The sequence below is a fragment of the Pinus tabuliformis genome, chromosome 2_1 (assembly GCF_031772625.1).
Source record: "Pinus tabuliformis cultivar Carrire ecotype Pingquan chromosome 2_1, CPIR1, whole genome shotgun sequence".
NCBI classification, from domain to species: Eukaryota; Viridiplantae; Streptophyta; class Pinopsida; order Pinales; family Pinaceae; genus Pinus; species Pinus tabuliformis.
This window is the reverse complement of record NC_142299.1, coordinates 945,249,056-945,268,802: the sequence shown is the minus strand read 5'-3', so window position 1 is coordinate 945,268,802 and position 19,747 is coordinate 945,249,056.

Sequence of the window (19,747 nt, the reverse complement as noted above, 5' to 3'; positions counted from 1 at the left end):
GGAAGAATTTCAAGTGTTTTTGAAGACCTTAAGTGGAGAATAAATTCTTAATTCTTGTAGGTGTTAAGAAAAATTGGGTATACCTAACAATATACAAAATGTACTCCATGAAGGAAAAGTTTTACAAGATGTCACCCATTTGAATGAGTATGCCATTGAAAGTAATTCTACAATATTTATAAATTTGAGGCTAAGGTGTGGAGCCTCAGAAACTTGATTTCCACTCGGATCATCTTCTGTTGCAAAGGGCCCAAGCTCATTCAAAGAAATAGTGGGTGGGAAAATGGCCACACCAGAAAGACAAACTCCAAATCTCATAATTCCATGTCCTTACCTAGTTGAGAAGATGGAGAAAGCAGTAAAAGTACAAGAGGTGAGTGGCCTTTTTTCTGTTATCCAATCTAGAGCTATTATACGTTGATTTAATGCTTTCTAGCACAAGTCTGAAGATTTCCATCAATGGATCTACCTCAACTGGACTAAAAATTGTGATATTTACCTATGTGCGAAGGGATTCTTTGTTGTTCAATTCAATAATCAAAAAGTTCTGGAATTTGTCAAAAATGATGAGCCATGGTTTTGGGGAAGGGCGGGTCTTTTTGTAAATTCATGGTTTCTTTATTTCGAGGCCACAACAATGGTGGTTATGAAGAAGCCAGTTTGGGTAAGATTAGACAGTCTCTTTCTCCCTTCTTACACCAAGAAGTTCTAGAAGGCATTGGGAATTCATTGGGGATATTTCTAAACATGGATTGAGAAAGAATGGCCAAAGGTATCTTCACTTTTTCTGAATATATGTGGTGATATGCTTAAGAAAATTCCTTTTATATCACATCTATTTGATTAATCACGACTTCAAATGGACACTATTGTAGCTGCTAGAGACAACCCCGGGGTTGAGGAAAGGGTCACTACCTAGGACATCTTAGAGGAGTGCTTTGCGGATTTGATAATATTTCATGTTGCACTCCATATTTAATATAATTTGAATTATATTGATTTAGAACATGGTTCAATCACCCTTCACCAAGGTAGACTTAAACACACACACACACACACACACACACATATAGCCATATATCGCTCATCCCAAAGATAAATGTCCTTATATGGTAGCTGAAGCACAGTAAATGCAGCTTAATATTTGTCATTGTAGTAAAAATAGAGAGAGAGAAAGTAAGGAAGGAATTCATTGCAGAGGGTTGGATAACACAAAATCCTAAGCAACGAATCCCAACAGAAAAATGGAAGAATAAGAAGATGAAAGTGCAGAAGTTGTGGAGTGCATTTAAGGTTTTTAGATCTATATTTTCATGGGTACATTCTGTCACAAATAACATTGGTAGATATGTGATCTCATAGGCATTGTTCGCTAAAATATCACACTGATAAATCTGTAATTGCACAGGTGTCGTTGCTACCCTATGACATAAGTAAATCCATAACTTGAGAGTGAAACCAGCAACTTCTTTACAGAATTTGAGAGGAAGATAAATATATATGAAATGAAAAATAGAGAGGAACACATACTACACATTACTCTGCTTGGAATCACCAGATACACTTCATTAATATTTGAAAATGGATTCCATATCATAGATCCAACATAGTTAACATTTGTATAAACATTAGCACCTCATGAACAAGTCATTGAACCAAGAGTTGGAACCTCTTTCTGTAGACAAAACTTGAAATACCTACAAAGAAAAATTTCAAACCTATGGGAACAAGATTTGGGAACCTTTCAAATAAGTATCTTCCCTCTTTTTATAGAGAGAACCCCAACAAAAAAATCTTACAAAATATCTCCCAATGCTACAATTGTATGATCGACTTGTTGTCTCGGTGTGCAAATATTCAAAAGATTACATAATAGATTTTGATTCCTTCTTTAAAATGTAACAAATTACAAAAAAAATGGGAAAATTGAATGATGGCCATAGAAAAATATCCCCATGCCAATTCTCGTGATCTCCTTTGATGAGGCAACGTCTCTACCATGGTTTTCCTCTATAGTTACCGATTGATATGCCTTTCTCTTTCTCCCCTTAATTGCTTGAAAACCACCTCTCTGGAGCTACAAGAGGTCAATTGTGGTGGCATTATCAGTGCTTTGTAACATAGTTGTCGACCCATCCATCTTTAGTTATATCTATGTTGTAGTAGCGGGCCTTATCATATCAAAATTTTTATGAAAGAACTTTATGAAAATATAAAGTTCTCATCGCCCTTGGCTCCTCTTGCTTAAGCTCCTTTATCACTTATCAACCATGGGACCATTTCTTATGACCAAAGGCTTAATGCATAGGCGTTGCAATATCAGAGCCTTCTATCCTCGTAACTTCATTTGAATTAACATTCCGAAAATTGTAAGCTTCCATGCCTTCAAGCTCCTCTTCTATTGACCCTCTTCCTGTTTATCTTATGGGACCAGGTGTTGTGACCTCAGGCTCAATGCTTGGGTGCTAAAGCCTTTGGGCTCCTATCAGGGGCCTATCTCCCTTTCTAATTCATTCTTCACCCTTGGTTCTTTGGATGGTCATGACCAAGAGCCACCACATATCGGAGACCCTTCACCATCAAAACTTTTCGAAATTAGAATTTACACATGAGTTATGATATTCGCATCCTCGATATGGCCCATAACAATTAGGAGCTAAATCTTCCCTTGGTTCTCAGTTATGTGGATTTCTCATGAACTTGTGTCAATTTGCATTGGAATCCCTCTTCATCAGAGGTTTTCAAATTAAGAATTAAAATTGGAGTTATGAAAAATCCTACTTCCGATGAGCTCATAGCTCTTGGTGCTCTGCCCCATCTTTGCGCCCTTGGTTTTTTGGGGTTACCATGACTGGGTGCCATATAATATCAGATCCCCCTTCATTGAAACATTTTCAAAATCTAAATATAAAACAGTTATGATTTCTCTCACCTCTGAAATACAGACCTCTGAAATGTTGTCATACTGGCTCCATCATCTCCATGTGGCACCTCCTGAGTGGCAACATGTGTCATCTAGATTTGTCCCTTTAGGCCCTCAAAATGCCTAAATTTCCTACCACATAATATGCCCAATTAGCTTCTCGGAACCAACTATTTGTTGCCATGTGTCTAGTTTTGAGGAGAGAGAAAGGATCCCTAGGGTCCTTGGTTTTGCGCTGCTTTCCTTTGTAATTTGATGACCAAGTGCCAGTGTGCATCGGATCCCCTCTTCATCAAAAGTTTTTCCAAAAATAATTAAAAAGAGTTATGATGACTTCAACCTCTGGTATTCCTTCTTATCACTTAGGCGCTTTTCCTGCTCTACGCCCTTGATTATTTTGAGTCTTCATGACCATCTACCACAACATATCAGAGCTCCTTTCATTGGAGGTTCTCCTAATAAGAACTAGAATAAATTTCTAATGGACACTTCCTCCAAAATTATTTATAACACGTAGGTGCTTAGCCTTGGTCCAAGCCCCTGGTTCTTTTAGCCCTTTGCGACCAAGTGCCAGCATATATCGAAAGCCTTTCAATTAAGAATTAAAGTAAAGTTATGATGCCTCCATCCTCTGAAATTCCAGCTTAGCACTTAGGTGCTCCACCCGGTTCTGCGCCCTTGGTCACTTTGGTTTTCCATTACTCAATTACATATAATATTAGAGCCCCCCTCATCAAAAGATATTCAAATGCTAATTAAAATTGAGTTCTGATGGCCTCTTCCTCTGAAATGTCGCCCTCTGAAGTGATTTCATGTCGATATCATCACCTCCATGTGGCACCTCCTGAGTGTGGACATCTGTCACTCAGATTTGTCACCTTAGGACCCTTAAAAGTCTAAAATTTTCTTTCACGTGCCCTCCATGGTGCCACGTCATGCTGACATCATCAACAATGTCCACTTCTCGGGACCAATTGCCAGCTACCATGTGCCTTCTTCATAGGTGAGAGAGAAAAGGTCCCTTGGATCTTTGGATTTTCAAATGTTTCCTTTGTATTTCCCCATCATCCATGATTTCGACACTTTCCAAGGAGATGTATTTGTTAAGGAGTTTTGAAACTTTGATGTTTCAATGACATATGCTCTGAGGTCTTGCCTTGTTCTATTCTCTTGATCCTTTGGAACGCTTGTGAGTAAGTTTCAACATACATTAAAGCCTTTCTCATCAGAACTTTTGTGAGAAGGAATTTAAAAGGGTTCTCATGCCACCAACCTACAATAAATTGTCCTTCGACATGCCTTCCTCCTGATCTTCCTGAAATCATGTTACGATGTGATCGGGTCCTAAATTTTAGAACTCCTCTTTAGATTTCAGCCTCCAAAATTTCAGCCTTCCTTTGGATTTTGGATTTCCTTCTGGATTTGAGACTTAGGCTTCTGATTTTTGCCTCCTCCTTGTGATTTAAATCTTTGATATTTTCTCTCCTCTTTGGCCTTTTTGCAGTTAGGCTCTCCATTTTGGAAAATTTTAGACACTATTGCAACAATGTGTAATAGGTGACAACATCGGCTCCGATAGGGGACAATGCCTTGCTAGCAAGGTCTTGAGAACATACATATTAGTGCCTTCTATCCATTTGGCATGGAGTCATTTTATTCAAGTAGATAGAAATTTAAAACAGGAACATTAAGAACTTAAAGCATTACTAGTATATACAATGGATCAACGATATGTACAATGGGTGAAAATGGACCTCTTCAGTGCTAGAAGTAAAGCTTGAGAGACTTCTTATTCACATGCAGTTGAAGCACTTGACTATCCAAGTTTGATAGAAAGAAACTTTCGTTCTCCTTTGTCTCAGTAATCTTGAAAGGTCCAAACCAAAGAGGGTCAAACTGGCCATGTTTTCCTTTGTCATCCCTTCTTACATCCCACCTGAGCACTAAATCTCCTGGATACATACATCTATCTTTTTCTTTTCTATTAGACAGAGCCTTCATCTATTCTTGATATTGGATCAGATTATGCATCACCTCCCCCCTAGTTTCTTGAAGTTCTACCAGTTGATTGGCCCTCCTAGTTATAGAATTTGGCTCTTCTTCAACATCCTGTAGATTTTTATCCACTGGAATTGCTATTAGTATAGGGAAAATTGCAACTTCCCATACACTAATTCAAAAGGCGATTTCCCAGTTGACCTCTTGATAGTAACTCTATTGGTCTGTAAAGAAAAATTCAGTTGTGATTCCTAGTTTTTCTGATATTGCCTTCTTTAGAATATTTACCAGGGTTTTATTTAATGATTTAGCCAATCCATTTCCCTATGGATAGTAGGTAGTGGAGTGACTTGCAATGATGTTATACTTCTGGAAAAAGCTAAAAAACATGGCATATTTAAAAACTTGAGCACTAGCATTGATAATAATCCTTGGGAAACCAAAATTGGCAAGGATATTCTGGTCCATGAATTTGATAACCACTGCATCAGTTGCATTTCTAGTTGGGACTACTTCCACCCACTTAGTGAACTAATTAGTGGCTATAAGAATCCATTTGTGTTGACCGTTGGAGGGTGGGTGTATTTCCCTAATGACATCTAACCCCCATTGTCTAAAATTTTCTTCAACAAAAACAAGCATTAAAGGAAAAGGTGCTAATTTATGCTTGTCAGCAAACATTTGGCACTTCTCATAGGCTTGAACATATGCATGTACCTCGCCAAACAGATTGGGCTAATAGAAATCTTATTTAATAATTTTATGGGTTGTAGCTCTCCAATTATAATTCCCCCCACACAAACAATTATGGAATTCATCCATCACTTTATGGATCTCTTCTTCAACCAAGCATAAAATAAAAGTTCCCACTAGGTCTTTCCAATACATTTCGCCATTTGAAATGAAAAACTTATGTGCTTGTAGCCTCGAAGCCTTGTATTTAACTTTATCAAAATTGACTAGACAGATCAGAAAAAACTAAATAATGGATTATATGTTTATACCAGTGAGACGTGAGGTACTTCATTTGGATTTTGTTTGTTGCATCCTTGAGCTTATTTTTCTCCTCTTCTCTTCGGATTTCTCCTTCTTTTGTCAATAAATTTATACCCAAGGCTTGGCAGTTTGATTCAGACAAGATTTTAACTAACACCTTCTTCTTGATCAACTTCTTGGGTTTGATCTCCAGGTCCTATTCTTCAATTTTAGCAATCCATTTACCTCTTTTTAACTCACTATCCCCTTGTACCACAATGTCTTTCACAACAACTGTAGGAACATAAGCTGTTATGCTTGATTGTAGGAAATATATTCTGATGGTCTTTACGGATTTGACCAAGGCATATGCCTGCTTCTCTAAAATGTTATACTTAGGTCATAATCCCATAACACCTTGTTGAAAAATGCTATTGGTTTCTCATGTTCTTCATTGTTTTTCTACAATAAGACAACAACCACTGTATGAGGAGAAGGAAAAGAGAAAATGAAAAATGGTTTTAGATAGTTAGGGTTGACTAATATAGGAGCTTCTGCATATGCCCTTTTGATCCTCGAGAACGACTCCAGATCTTCTTTATTCCATTTTACCTCCCTATCCTTCTTCAACATCTCTATAATTTCTTTAATTATCTCAGCATAATTGGGTATGAGCCTCCTTCAAAACTTGATTCTGCCCATGAAGGTCTAGATTTATTTCTTATTTCTTGGTAATTGGATGTTGTTGATGGCTTCCACCCTTGTGGGATCTATCTTCAACCCCTATTTTTCCATGATGTGTTCTAGCAACTTTACCTTACTTAGAGAAAAATGAGACTTCTTAGGATTTAAAGACATTCCATATTTTTTTCATTTCTCGAAAGTAAGTCATAGATGTTGAATATGATCCTCATCTATTTTTTAAAAAACAATGATATGATCTCGGTAAATTACCACAAACTTGTCTTGTTCTCCCACAACCGCTATGTCCATTTCTCTCTAAAAAGTGGCTCCTGCATTAATGAGGCTGAAGGGCATTCTGGCATACATAAACATTCCCCAAGGCATGGTGAAAACAATTTTATTTTAAACTTCGAGATGCACAAATACTTGATTGTATCTAGAAAAACCATCCATCATAGACATACGAGTAGATCCCACCACCTTTTGCAGAGTATAGTCCATTTTAGGCAGATGGTAATTATCATTTAGTGAAGCCTTGTTCAGATTCCTTAAGTTAATACACAACCTTATTTCCCTGTTCTTCTTCCCAATAGGAACTAGATTTTCCACCCAATTTGAATACCTCAGAGGTATGATAATTTTACTTTAGAGAAAATTCCTCACCTCTTTCTTAATTGATGGAAGTAACAAAGGGTTAATCTACCTAAACTTCTGTTTGTATGGTTTCGCCCCACTCTTCAAGGGAATTTGATGTTGGATGATATTAGTATCAAATGTTTTTAAATCATCATAAGACCAAGCAAACACATCCAGATACTGCTTAAAAAGGTCAAAGTACCTTTTTTGGTATTCCTTAGGGACTCCTTTGGCCAACTTAATTATTCGGGGATCTTGATTTGAACCAATATTGCAGTCTTCCACTTGTTCTTCAATTACTTGCTCAGTTGGCTTGGCAGCCATACCATTTGAGTTGAAAAATATTTCCAAGGTAACCAAACCCATGGGGATATTATTACCTTTCAATTGTAAAATATTGTGCCCTACAATGGTTTCTTCCCACTTAGCCTGGTGTTCATCTATCACTTTCTCTTCCTCCTTATCAATCTCCGAGCTTGAGAATTCTCCGATGACCTCCATGAAGCATTTTATTTGTTCCTCATCTTCAAACACCTACCAATACTTAACATTGTATGGTATTTAATGCTTGTATATGACTTCAATTTCATATCTGAGGAAAGGGTTTTGAGGAGGCTTGAAGTTACTGGTATCTATAGTTAAGGAATCAGCCATTTGATTTACATCTCTAGGAAAAAACTAGATGTTAAAATCTAAGAAAAAGTTCTCAATCAAATTCCATACCTCATTTTGGTATGCCTTTAGTATTGGATGTTTAGTTTTGCATTCACTTCAATTTTTTTTCACCACCAGCTATGAATCCCCAAATACTGCCAAGCACCCAATGTTGAGATTTCTGATAGCTTGCAGACTTAGTAGAAAAGCTTCATATTCAACAACATTATTTATGGCTTTAAACTCTATCTTGAAAGAAAGAGGGATCAAGATGCCTTCTGGGGATACCAATAATACACCTTCCCCATTTCCTTCCCTGGAATAAGCACCATCAAAGTATAACTTCCATACTTTGTCACACTCCACTGATTGTTGGTCTAGTCAGACAGAACATTACACCTATGTCTCATCCATGATTTGATAATCTTCCTCTAACAGTAAACAAGAGAGATATTTTACTTTACCATACACATGGGAGTTATTGAACAGTTACTCCTTGTAACTATCTTTACAAATCTCGCTTCTCTATATAATCAATGCTCTTCTCCACCAAAAGCAAGAATTAAAGCATATGTTAAATCTATTTTAATGGATCCTCCAATTTTTTATCCCCATGATTTGGAAAAGAGCATGCCAAACCTCAGAGGGATATCAACCACTACAATATCCATTACAACACTCTTCACAGGGATTTGATCCAAATTGATCACTAGGTCTTTAATGTACCCTAGACATTTTACTCTCTTGCAGTCAAAATAATAAAAATATTTATATGGTATTTTATTTGCGGCCCCAATTACTCCATAACAAATAATGACATTAGATTGTGAGAAGTTCCTGAGTCAAACATGTAATTATCTAAGAGAAGTTCATGAATTACCAAAGTGACATAGAAAAGGGGAGTGTAAGGGTCTAGTTCCTCAACATGAGGTCCAAATATAACCATGGGTATTTCTTCTAGGAGGTTCAAGATATCTTGTAGAGGGGCCATGGTGGGAGGAAACATGAGCTAAGATACTTGAACTTTGTAATTTAGTTGTTTCAACAATTCAATTAAGGGAACAAATATTTTGACCTTCTCTAACTCTTTTTGAAGACTAAATGCAGGGGGATTCCTATCAGCTGTGACCACATGAGAAAGCTCTTTTTCTTTATCAGAGACTGGTTTGGATTATAAGGGAAATTGTTTTATTTTAGAAAACTCGGTTTTATGGACAATGGAATATGAAGAGTATTTATTTTTGAGTGAGGCTTAGTCTGGTGGCTTCTTTCCTTTCTCTGCTCATTTGGGAGGATTGGTGGGAGAGGACTCCTCATTTTGATCTTGGATTCTAGGTATTTTCCCAGAAGATCTAAGATCATATTTCATGTGTACTTCGGCCTACGTGAAGTCAACAAATTGTCTACAATAATTTTCGATCTTGCCATCATCTAGTGGGCCCTCCAAATCATCCCCTTGTACTTTATTGACCTCTATTTCATTTTCTCCCTCTGAAAGAGAAGAAAACTGATTTTCTTAGACTTCTATTATTTCTTCGAGATTTTCCTTTGGATCATCTTCCAAATACAATGAGGGTGAATGTGATCTTGTTTATCCCTTCTCTCCCTTTGAAAGAGATGCAAAGGAGGTATCCTATACTGAGGATTGAAACTTCGGTTATGAGCTGGTTGGTTTTGTCAAGTAGGGTTTTTGTTTTCTAACTCTAGTTTCACAAGCTCATTAGATGAGTTTCTTATCAAATTTTTCATTTCCTCGAGTTTCTGCCCTTGAGTTTCCTTTCCTTGGTTTGAGGAATTAGCTTCCTCTTTCCCCTTCTCCTATTTGCATGATCATTTCTCCCTCTCGACGTTCAAGTAGTGGTGAAATTTTCTTCAACTTCTAAAACATCTATTTGAATATGGTCTAAGAAGCGAGACTTCCTTTGTCTGAGAGTGAAACCAAATTCTGGTTCAAAGTCCCCAACAAAAGCCACTTTAGCAGCAACTTGTGGAGTTTTTATTTCAACATGGATACTATTGTACAATTTGTTAATTTTTTTTTATGAATTCTGACACATCTTCATTGTTCTTTTCTTGATAGCATTGAATTTAGTGAGGATATATGCATGGTTCCTTTTCTCTCCACATTTTTTATGAAAGAATTCTCCATCTCCTCCCAGGAAGTGATTGAAGAATTTGGTGGGGCTTTAAACCATTTCCTAGCTTCCCCATCAAGATACTAGACAAAAGTTCTTAACACCACATCTAGGTGTTCTACATTGATCTTTTTGGCAAATGTATAGAAAGTTTCTACATGCCTCTGTGCTGAAATGTCATCTTCCAAAGTGAAACTTGAAACAACTTGAGATAGTCTTGTGGTATACCATTCAAGGATTGTGGAAAGTACAATAGGGCATATTTGTACATGAGGAAGCTTGGGACAACCCTAGTCAGCAAGGGAGGTGGTAGAATATTTATTACAGATCCTTGTTGAGGGGCTATCTGAGTTGTAGGTAATTGGATTTGGGTTGGGAAGTTATTCACACTCTACGTGGAACTGTTTATAAGGATGTCTTTAACTTCTTTAGTTTCAAGGGAGGGTTGCAATGAGAAAGAGGGTGAATTGACATAAGCTTCTTCATTTTTTACACTAGAAGGAAATGAGCCAAAAAATGCATAATGTTCTTCAAGATATTCCAAGACATTGGAGGTAGACTCAGGGTAGTTTATCACAACCTTTTGAGATATAGTTGATGATATTTGTGCAAAAGATATTTTGGAATCTGGAGTAACAAGGGTCTGCTCTTTCCAAATCCTCTAGGATATGATTTTCTTAGGTTTGAATATGGGAGGAGTTTTTGGTTGGCTTGTATCAAAATGAGTATGAGGTCTCTAGAAAGCTAGGGTGCTCAAAATAAGATTCAGATAGTGGAGTCGCGAAGGCGAGAGATCTTCAACCCACACTTCCTTTTCTCACCTAAGGGAATGTAAAAATATAGTACCCAGGGAAAAAAATTTTGATTCGTTCCCTGACAATGGCACCTGAAGATGTTGTAGCTCCTAGAGACAACCCCCAAGTTGAGGAAAAGGTCAGTGCTTATGAAATATTAGAGGAGTGCATTGAGGATTTGCTGATATTTCATGTTACACTTGGTATTTAATATAAATAGAATTAGATAGATTCAGAACTTGATTCAACAACCCTTCACCATGGTAGAATTAAACATACATACATATATATTTGTACGTAGATATCGCTCATCCCAAGGATAAATTTCCTAATATGGTGGCTGACACACAGTAAAATGCAGCTTAATATTTTTTCGTTGTAGTAAAAATGGAGAGAGAGAAAGTCAGGAAGAAATTCAATGCAAAGGGCTAGATAAAACAAAATCCTAAGCAACGAATCATAGTAGAACTATGGAAGAATAAGGAGATGAAAGTGCAAAAATTGTGGAGCACATTTAAGGTTTCTAGCTCTATATTTTCATGGGTACATTCTGTCACAAAATAACATTGGTAAATCTGTGATCTCATAGGTATTGTTGGCTACAATATAACAGTAGTAAATCTATAATTTCATAGATACCACTTCTACCCTAAAACATAAGTAAATACATAATTTGAGTGTGAAACCAACAACTTATTTACACAATTTGGGAGGAGGATAGACATACATGAAATGACAAACACAGGGGAACACATACTATACATTACTCCACTTGGAATCACCATATATGCTTCATTAATATTTGAAAATGGTGTCCATATCATAGGTTGATCCAAAATGGATCCTAAAAACCCTCTAAGTCTTCAAAAATAAAAAACTATCGCAAAGGATGGACTTTTGAAAATGGTAGAAAACACTATCGGGAGTGAAAAACATGAAGAAACAGTGAAAGGAAGAGTTATCGAAGGTCAAACGAATGATGCATATGAGCCGTCGGATCTGGCTGATCAATGGTCTAGATCCGATTGGCATATCGCAATTAGGGGTGACAAGTGGAGTCCATCGGAAGCGGCTTTATGAAAAATCGTGATTGCGATCAGCGCAATTAAATGAGAGCCATTGATTTATGCGCATAGATCAACAGTGTAGATCTACTTGTGCACCATCGCATCACAATACATGCACAAAAGAACTACTGGGGCCCAAGGACTATGCGATATGCAATTTTGATATATCACATCGCGACAATATAGAGTAGCGGGGCCAATACATATATGAATTGCAATAAAGCTGGACCTGACGGGTCTTATGGGTTTGAGTTCCGTAAAAAGGAGTTTTTCAATGTAAATTTGCGTTTTCGTTAAATAAACGAAAAACAAAGGAAATATGAATGGAGTAATAAAACAGACCCAAAACGATTTATACAAACATCGATATATGTTTTGAGTTCTGTAATGAGCGAGATTTTGGGCTGGCCTTAGGCGGTAAGTGGTATTGGTCAGGCTCCGCCCGTGCCCATACACTGGCTGCCACGTGGCCAGGCATCGGAGAGGGAAAACCACCCTTTTCGGGTGGGTAACCTTCATGCGTGTAAGCCACCCGAAATCAATAATAACTGTTGGATCAATGATCGCTTGCAATAACACCTGAAGATGGATCCAAAGGGCTTATAGGGCATAATTGATAATATTTCAGATTCGATAAAAGGCATTTGGGCAGATTTTTACAGTGTTTCTCTGTATTCTTTGTGTAAATAGAGAACGACTATTTTTGGGATTTCTAAAGCACCGATGGTCCCTTTTTTTACAAAACAGGTGGCCACCATCCCTGAAGACGTTACACCATAAGTGGTTAATGCTCAGAGGGGGTTTGAATAGATAGAGGCCGAAAGCCAAACATCCCAGAAGAGGAAACGAACAGACAATGCTGAATGGCTTAAAAGCCACAGAGTGATAGAGACAGAAGCAAGCAGTGCTGAGACAGAGAGAAAACAAAAATAGAGAGCTAGAAGGAGAGTCTGTGTACTCAGAGAGACTTGAGGGATTCAAGTAAACTTCTGTTGTTCTGTATTTGTTGTGTTGAGACTCAAATTGAGCTCACTTTTGTAAAACTCTACTTTTGAAGACATAATAGAGTGGTTACCATTGAAGGTTGGACCAGGAGACGTAGCCTAGGAGTTTTGGGTGAACTCCTTGATTATCTTATTGTGTTATGTGTGTGTGTTTGTTATGTATCTTTAACTGCTTCATTATCTATATTATTCACAATATTTTCGATCTGTTGCACTAAGTGATATAGGAAAATCCATGTGCATGAGTCAGTAATACCTTAATATTAGTCTAATATATCATTTTCAGATCAAGTGGTATCAGAGCTTTAGGTTTGCTAAGGTTAGACTAGCTTGTGCTGGATTGTTGAATGCTAACTAGGTCAAAGTTCAAACTAGGATAAGGAGAACTCGTTGAGACTAATCCAGAGATTGGAAGAGTCTACTCTCAGAGGAGAATGGCTGGAGAAGTCCCATTGGAATCAAATTCTCAATTCATGGACAGTTTCATGACCATGAGAGCCATGGTGGAAGAGATGTATCGAGAATTTAAGAAAGGTCAAGGTGAAAACACCTTAACACCCAAACAAAATAGAGGAGCAGAAGAACCTTCTCTAGATGCCCTAGAGGGCAAAGGGAAAGGGGAAAAGCCTCCTCCATCATCCTCATCTCCTAGCCTTGAAAAGAAAAAGAAGAAAACATCTTTGATTAAATTAGATGTAAAATTTGATTTGCCAATCTATGATGGAGAATTAAATGTAGAAAAGCTAGATAAATGGGTAGACAGATTGATGTATATTGCAGGGTGTAGAACATTGACACAGAAAGGAGAAAAATTCAGTTGGCTAGCCTTCACTTAGGAGGAACTGCACTAGTGTGGTGGGAAGGCAAGACACAAGTTGATTTGAAGAAGCATGGTAAAATTCTTTCTACCTGGAATGAATTTGTTTCTACCATTAAAAAACAATTCTATCCACTAACTTATATGTAGCAAGCAATGATGAGTTGACAAACTCTTCGACAATTAAAGGGGCAAAGTGTGCAAAGCTATACCTAGGAATTTAGAAAAAGAGCTTTAATTCTAGGCATTTCTCTAGACTCACCTAAAATTTTGTTGAAGTATATAGGTGGTCTACATATCTATTTGAAGCACACCATTCTCATGTTTATCCCCACTAGCCTAGATGATGTATCAGTTTAGGCTACACATCTAGAGGCTAGAGGCAAGAATGTCAACCCAGAGATTGGGGGATCATCAAAACCCTCTGCAAGCAAGAACAAGGAAAAGAAGAAGCTGAAATGGAAAGGGAGGAAGGGAAACACCACACAGAAAGACAAACCTTCATGCACTCACTACAAGAAGGATGGACATGATGATGAAGATTGTTGGTCTTTACATCCGAAGCTGAAACCTAAGAAGTTCGGTGGTAAGAAGAAGAAGATTGTTGCTTCTATTCAGAAAGACTTGGGGTCAGACTCAGGTGATGAAACAACAGCCACAACCATAGGTATAAAAGGTAAAAATTCTGAAGCATCTACAAGTAATTCAGCTCAATTTATTGATAATGAAGATAACGAGAGGAAAATACATGAGATTTTTCATATTAGAGTTATTTCCAAGCCCCAAAAGATTGATACTTTATTTGATAGTGGTTCACAAGTAAACCTGATTTTTGGAACAATTGTAAAGAATTTGGGATTACTAACAAAACCTCACAGGAAGCCATATCCATTAGGTTGGGTATGTGATAAAGCAAAGCTACAAGTGACTAGACTATGTAAACTTAGGTTTGCTATTGGGTCAACATTTGTAGATGAGGTTGAGTTAGATATAGTTCCCTTGGATATATGTGGTATTGTTTTAGGAGGTCCTTACTTGTATGATAGAAAAGCCATTTTCTATGGAGCTGAAAATAAGTATCAACTCACTAGAGACATAATAGAATATATTGTAAGAGCTCATAAACTCAAAAATAACTACTCTCTCATAAACTCAGGGTAGATGAAAAGAATTGTAAATTCATGCAATAAATTTTTACTAATGGTGGTAAAGGAAAAGAACCTTGATAAAACCAATGTATTTGAAGGCCATGATGCTAAAAATAAAGCTGATTTAGATAAAGTTGTTTCAGAATATGATATCCTATTCCAAGAACCTAAAGGTCTACCACCAAAAAGGGAAATAGTACATGATATTCATTTGCAGCAAGATGCTTCATTGCCTAACATCGGAATGTATAGTTCATCCACTTTAGAGAATGTAGAGATCAAGAAGAAGGTATAGGAGCTGCTCGATAAAGGGTTCATAAGACCAAGCACATCACCATGTGGATCTCCGATCGTACTGGTGAGAAAGAATGATGGTTCGTGGAGGATGTGCATTGATTACAGAGCACTGAATAAAATAACGATCAAGAATTGTTATCCTCTTCCTCTCATTGATGATATATTAGATCAACTGAAAGAAGTAGTTTACTTTTCCAAGTTGGACTTGCTTAGTGGCTATCATCAAGTCAGAGTTGCAGAATAAGACACATGGAAGACTACTTTCAAGACAAAGCAAGGGCTGTATGAATCACTCGTTATGTCTTTTGGCTTAACTAATTCTCCTGCCACTTTCATGAGAGTTATGAATGATGTACTCCGACCTTTTAATGATGATTTTGTAATTGTATATTTAGATGACATTCTTTTTTTCATTAAAACATGGGAAGAACATTCGAAGCATGTAAAGAAGACTTTAGATGTTTTGAAAAAAAAAAATATCTATGTGAAGTTATCAGAATGTGAATTTGGGAAAACATATTTAAATTATTTGTGTCATATTGTAGGGGGTGGTGAATTGAAGATAGATCCCTCTAAGGTTGAAGTCATTGTGAACTGGCCTAAACCCAAATCTGCTACAGAAGTTAGGATTTTCCTTGGAGCAGCACAATATTGGAGAAAGTTTATTGCCAACTTTTCCTTGATTGCAGCTCCCCGACATGCTTTAACAGGATTGAACAAGGTGTTTCTGTGGGGAGGCAAACAACAGAAAGCCTTTGACACCTTGAAAGAAAAAAATAGTGCAACACCAGTACTAGCACTGCCAGATCTTCAACGACCATTTGAGATTGAAACAGATGCAAGTGACTATGCCATGGGAGCAGTGTTGATGCAACATGGTAAAACCATATGTTATCATTCTAAGACATTTACCTCTGCAGTAGTTAATTATCCCACATATGATAAATAATTGTATGCATTAGTATAGAGTTTGAAAAAGTGGAAACATTACCTAATGGGCAAAGAAACAATCATACATATAGATCATCAACGACTTCAATATTTACACTCACAAACTAAATTGCAGCAATCAAGACACTATAGGTGGATGGGTTTTCTATAGCAGTTTCATCTTGTCATCAGATATAAGAATGGAATACACAATAAGGTTGCAGATATCTTATCAAGACCAATCATAAATGCATCTACTATACTTAAGCATAACTCAGTATTGCATGAAATATACATTGAACAATATGCTCAAGATGTAGATTTCAAAGATGTATATGCAACTTTAAGTCAGGGAAAACAAGTAAAAAATTGGATTATCATATTAAGGGCCAACACTTATATCATTTGGAAAAGTTACGCATTCCAAAAAATGAAAGAGTTAACATAATCAGAGAAGCACATACTTCTCTTATAGTAGGTCATTTTGGTGTAAGTAAAACAATTGCACAGCTGCAAAGGTTTTGTTATTGGCCAAGAATGCATGAAACAATTTCTAGATATATTAAAGGGTGTACCATGTGTGCTACAAGCAAGCCCAATAATAGAAAATTAGGCTTTTAGAATGCATGAAACAATTTCTAGATATATTAAAGGGTGTACCATGTGTGCTACAAGCAAGCCCAATAATAGAAAATTAGGCTTTTACACTCCACTTCCAATTCCCTCTCGTCCTTGGGAAAGTGTTTCCATGGACTTTGTTGGGGGATTGAAAAAATCTAGAAAAGGTCATGATTACTTATATGCTATTGTGGACAGGTTCAGAAACATGTGTATTCTAATACCTTGTAATAAGCAGATTACAGCTGAACAGATAGTGAAGTTGTTCTTTCAGCATGTATGGGTTCATTTTGGGTTACCCACTTCCATTGTATCTGATTGAGATTCCCGATTTGTTGGGAAGTTTTGGTCAAGTCTATGGGAATTGATGGACACCAGATTGAAGAAGAGCACAACATTTCATCCACAAACAGATGGCCAAACAGAGGTGGTCAATAGAATAGCAACCCAGTTGCTCAGGGGCTATTGCAGCAAGTATCCCAAGCTTTGGGATGAACATTTGTGTTATGTGCAACATTCTTACAGCCGTGCTAAGCACTGTTCTACACAGAGATCTCCTTTTGAGACTTGTTTTGGTTTTACACCAATGTCTCCCTTGGATTTTTTCTTTAGTAAAGACATAACAGTTGAGGGACATAGTGATGTGGACAAAGAAACCAAGTTCATTGAACAAATCCAAAAATTCACCGGGTAGTGCAGGAACAGCTGAATGAAGCCAGGCCAAGTATAAGGCAAGGCATGAGAAGCATCAAATTGAGCATAGTTTCCAAGTTGGTGATCAAGTCTAGCTGTACATCAGCAAAGACAGAATGCAAGGTGAAGGTAAGAAGCTAAAGCCAATAAGGTATGGGCCTTTCAAGACACTTGAGAAAATTGGTGAAAATGCTTTTCGCCTTGATTTTCCAGCCTATATGCATATCTATTCAATCATTAATGTAGAGAACTTGAGACTATATGAACCTTCATTGATTGAAGATCCCAAAGAGCAAAGTCAGTTTCCTTCTATTGATGATCTATTGCCTGAATATCTCAATGAGTTGTAGGAAGACATAGTTCTGGACAGCAAGGTGAGAACTACGCGCAGAGGGGATGTTGAGTACTTGAGAATCGGACTCAAAGGTTCAAAACCATGTAGTGAAAGATGGATAGAGATTGAACAAGTGAGGAAGTTGTATCCTCGCTTGATTGATGCTTAAAAACCAACTTTTGGTGGTCCAAAAGCCTTTTTAGTGGGAAGGTGTGATCCAAAATGGATCCTAAAAACCCTCTAAGTCTTCAAAAATTAAAAACTATCGCAAAAGATGAACTTTTAAAAATGGCGAAAAACACTATCGGGAGTGAAAAACATGAAGAAATAGTGAAAAACAGAGCTATCGGAGGTCAAAAGAATGATGCACAGGAGCCGTTGGATTTGGCCGATCAATGGTCCAAATCCGATCGGCATATCGTAATCGGAGGTGGCAAGCGGAGTCCATCGGAAGCAGCTTTATGAAAAATCGTGATTGTGATTGGCGTGATTAAAAGAGAGCCATTGATCTATGCATGTAGATCAACAGTCCAGATCTACTCGCATGTCATTACATTGCAATGCACATGCAGAAGGACTACTAGGGCCCGAGGACTACACGATAGGAGATTGTGATATATCGCATCGCGACAATATAGAGGAGTGAGGGCCAATATATATACGACTTGCGATAAAGCTGGACCCGATGGGTCTTATGGGTAGAAATATATATCTTTTGAGTTCTGTAAAAAGGAGTTTTTCAATGTAAATTCGCATTTTCGTTAAATAAACGAAAAACAAAGGAAATGTTAATGGAGCAATAAAACGGACCTGAAAGGGTTTATACAGGCAGCGATATATGTTTTGAGTTCCGTAACAAGCAGAATTTCCAGCAGGCCTTAGGTGGTAAGTGGTATTAGTCGGGCTCTGCCCGAGCCCATACACTGGCCGCCACGTGGCCAAGTGCCAGAGAGAGAAAACCACCCTTTTCGGGCGGGTAACCTCCGTGTGTGTAAGCCACCCAAAATCAATAATAACCATTGGATCAACGATCACTTGCGATAGCACCCGAAGATGGATCCTAAGGGCTTATAGGGTATAATTGATAATATTTCAGATCCAATCAGAGGCGTTTGGGTAGAGTTTTAGAGTGTTTCTGTGTATTCTCTGTGTAAACAGAGAATGACTATTTTGGGGATTTCTAAAGCAGCAATGGTCCATTCTGTTACAAAATATGTGGCCACCATCCCTGAAGACATTACACCATGATTGGTTAACGCTCAGAGGGGGTTTGAACGGACAGAGGTTGGAAGCTAGAGAGCCTAGAAGAGGAAACAAATAGATAGTGTCGATCGGCTTAAAAGCCATAGAATGACAGAGACAAAAGCAAGCAGTGCAGAGACAAAGAGTGAGAGTCTGTGTACTCAGAGAGACTTAAGGGATTCAAGTAAACTCCTGTTGTTTTATATCTGTTGTGTTGAGACTCAAATTGAGCTCACTTCTGTAAAAATCTTCTTTTGAAGACATAATAGAGAGGTAACCACTGAAGGCTGGACTAGGAGACATAGCCCAAGAGTTTTGGGTGAACTCCTTCATTATCTTTCCGTGTTATGTGTGTGTCTCTGTTATGTATCTTTAACTGCTTCATTGTCTATATTATTCGTAATCTTTTTGATCCGTTGCACTAAGTGATATAGGTAATCCATGCACATGAGTCTGTAATACCTTAATGTTAGTCTAAGATCTCATTTTCAGATCATAGGTCCAAAACAATTGGCATTTGTATAAGAATTAACACCTTGGGAACAAGCAATTGAATCAAGAATTGGAACCTCTTTCTGTACACAAAACTAGAAATACCACCAAAGACATATTTCGGACCTCTGGGAATAGGATTTGGGAACATTTCAAATGAATCTCCTCCATATTTGTATAGAGAGAACCTCGATAAAACATCTTATAGAATATCTCGCAATGCTACAACTATTTGATCGACTAGTTGTCTCAGTGTGCAAATATTCATTACATAACATATTTTAATTCCTTCTTTAAAATGTAACA